The sequence below is a fragment of the Lathyrus oleraceus genome, chromosome 5 (genome assembly GCF_024323335.1).
Source record: "Lathyrus oleraceus cultivar Zhongwan6 chromosome 5, CAAS_Psat_ZW6_1.0, whole genome shotgun sequence".
Taxonomy (NCBI): domain Eukaryota; kingdom Viridiplantae; phylum Streptophyta; class Magnoliopsida; order Fabales; family Fabaceae; genus Lathyrus; species Lathyrus oleraceus.
In genome coordinates, this window is record NC_066583.1 from 521717709 (window position 1) to 521721151 (window position 3443).

A 3443-nucleotide genomic window follows, 5' to 3' on the forward strand; every position below is an offset into this window, starting at 1 on the left:
GTGAAGAATGATGTGTCGACAGTAACGTTTTATTTCACTCCTGAAGAAATATATGTTCCCGAGAGACCCGCTCCGATGACAATATATTTCCCAGAAAGTCCAACACCAATTTACTCTGACAACCCTTAACCGACTTTGATTGGTCCGGTCACCATCACGGTACCAGGACCTGTTCCGTATGAGAAAGACAGTGCTATCACGTGGCACTATGGGGCTGATATCTACTGCCAGGGGCAGAAAGTTAATAGAGAAGACATTGACATTGGTAGCTCCGCTGTAGACAATGTTGGAGGAATTGGTGGCTTCACTCGTAGTGGACGCCTATTTGCACCATCAACATTGCGCACGAATGCCGAAGCTGAGGCAGCTGCCAAGGCTAAAGGAAAACAGGTATCCACCGAAGAGGTTACTATCGAGGAAGCTCCTCCTAAGACCGCATTAGAGAAGGAAGTGGAGGATTTTATGAGGATTATCAAGAAAAGTGACTACAAGGTAGTCGACCAGCTAAATCAGACACCCTCAAAGATCTCCATTCTCTCACTATTGATGTGCTCTGAGGCACACAAAGCAGCCTTGTTGAAAGTACTGAATATGGCTTATGTTCCGCCAGAGATAACTGTTAACCAGCTAGAGTCGGTAGTTTCAAATGTAAACGCTAACCATGGGCTAGGTTTCACCGACTATGACCTGACATCTGAGGGAAGGAATCACAACAAAGCCTTGCATATCACAATGGAATGCAAAGGGGCGGTGCTTTCCCATGTTTTGGTTGATATAGGCTCTTCTCTGAATGTTCTTCCAAAGAAAGCCTTAATGAAGTTGGATTGCGATGGCATCACCCTGAGGCCAAGTAATTTAGTTGTGAGGGCTTTCGATGGCTCTAAGAGATCTGTCTTTGGCGAAGTTGAGTTGCCAGTTAAGATTGGACCACAGGTGTTCAAGAGAACCTTTTATGTGATGGATATCCAGCCTGCCTATAGCTGTCTGCTAGGTCGACCCTGGATTCATGCTGTCGGTGCTGTTACTTCTACTCTCCACCAGAAGCTCAAATATGGACTAGAAGGTCAGATCGTCACCGTCTGTGGTGAAGAGGATATTTTTGTTAGCCACCTGTCTACATTTAAGTATGTGGAGATGGATAGCGAGATGCATGAGATGATATGTCAAGGCTTCGAAACTATAAACATCAGTGAGGTCGTGCCCGAAGCTGTCTTTTCACCTATGTCCGAGGAGGTCGGGACTTCTATCTCTTCATACAAGCAGGCTGTCGAAGTGGTTAAAGCTGGTAATTTCCAAGACTGGGGAAAATTTGTGGAGCCAATCATCAAAGAAGACAAGTTTGGATTGGGGTATACTCCGGGGTCTTAGAAGAATGAAGTCTGTACTTTCTCCAGCGGGGATTTGGTTTCTCCCCACATCGTCAATGTTGCAGATGAAGACAAGGCTGACAACGACTGTGACTTAGATAGCTGGATTCGCCCGTGTGTCCCAGGAGAAAAGCTCGACAATTGGTCGTTTGAAAAAGTCGTCCGGTTTACTCTACTGAAGGAGTAATTTTTATTGTTTTCCTTTTATCACATGCATAATAAAGTCTTACACTTTGACCAAGGTGTAATGACTCATCTGTAGGGCCATCCATTTAGTCGCATTTCACAATTATTTTCATCATCAATAAAGGACAGCTTTTGCAAACAATTTTGTGTTCTCTTTCTTTCAATTAATTTTACTTTTACAAAAACGGCAATGTTTCTTTTTCGTTTTTCTTTCCAAAAAACACCTCGTAAAACTGATCACCTGGATCTCACTGCTAACGACACTGCTATGGCCAAGTATGACTTCGACAATCCTATCTATCAAGCCGAAGAAGGGGCTGAGGAAGATTGTGAATTGCCTGAGGAGTTATCCAGGTTGTTGAAACAGGAGGATCGAGCTATTACACCTTATCAAGAAGTGATTGAGACCGTCAACATTGGTACCGAGGACGACAAGAAAGAGATCAAGATCGGGGCCAGTCTACAGGCCAAGAGGAAAAGACCGTTGATCATGTACTTGACTATGTTAGAAAGGTCAATGGGTTGTGTGCTCGGTCAGCATGACGAGTCAGGTCGAAAAGAGCATGCAATATACTACCTTAGCAAAAAGTTTACCGACTGTGAACAAAGATACTCATTGCTCGAGAAAACTTGCCGCACTTTGGCATGGGCTGCTCGCCGACTAAGACAGTATATGTTGACTCACACGACTCTATTGATATCAAAGATGGATCAAGTCAAGTATATTTTTGAAAAGCCAGCATTTACCGGAAGGGTTGCTAGGTGGAAAATGATGCTGACAGAGTATGACATCCAATACACTTCACAAAAAGCCATCAAAGGAAGTGTCTTGTCAGACTATCTTGCCGAGCAACCGATTGATGATTATCAACCTATGAGGTTCGACTTTCCTGATGAGGACATCATGTTTCTCAAATCGAAAGATTACGAGGAACCACTCCCGGAGGAGGGGCCTGACCCTGAATCCAAATGGACTATGATGTTTGATGGGGCGGTCAACGTCAATGGTCGCGGAGTTGGTGCAGTGTTGATCACACCGGAGGGGGTTCATATGCCATTTTGTGCCAGAATAACTTTTCCCTGCACCAACAATGAAGCCGGACGAAGCAGAATGGGTCCGTTCTCGAAATAATTCTTCCTCCCAACACAGATCACAGGGGCAAATGGACACCGAACTATGATGGTCATACGTGGTTAAAAGAGTTTTCTCTGGCGGAGCTCTGATGCTAATAACCATGGATGGCAAAGACTTCCCGTCCCCTGTCAACTCAGACGCAGTTAAAAAAAAATACTTCGCATAAAATAGACCCGCTGGACATTAAAAAGAAGAGTCCAGGCAAAAAAGGGGCATCCCGACGAACCAAAAAAAAAGAATGAAGAGGTTCGGGCAAAAATTAGGGATATAAAAAAAAATGTACACCCGGTGAGTCGAAAACCCGAAAGGGCGGCTCAGGCAAAAAAGGGTATCCTGGTGGATTGAAAACCCAAAAGGGCGGTCCATGCAAAAGTTAGGGAATAAGCGAATAACTGCGATCTGAGTTCATCCGTGTTATATCACCATTTCATTCAATCCGGCAATCTTCGAAGGTTAAAGATCGTCTAACCATCCACTTCAGAAAGCAAGATGAGCAGAGCGTCTTGAGGACATACGAGCCATAGCAGAGTCGAAACTCAGTGGGACCCCGTTTCCACATTGCCATTAGGATAGTTTCTCTTGTTCAATTTATAGCGATCACCTCTTTCCAGGGATCAGCTTCCTGATATACTCGCCTATTCCTGGCACAAATTTTTCAACCAACAAAAGTCGAATAATTCAGTTAAAAAGCCTCTTTATTTTTCATTTATCAGTTTGTTTGCAAAAGATGTCTGAATTCTTGAGGAAACATATTG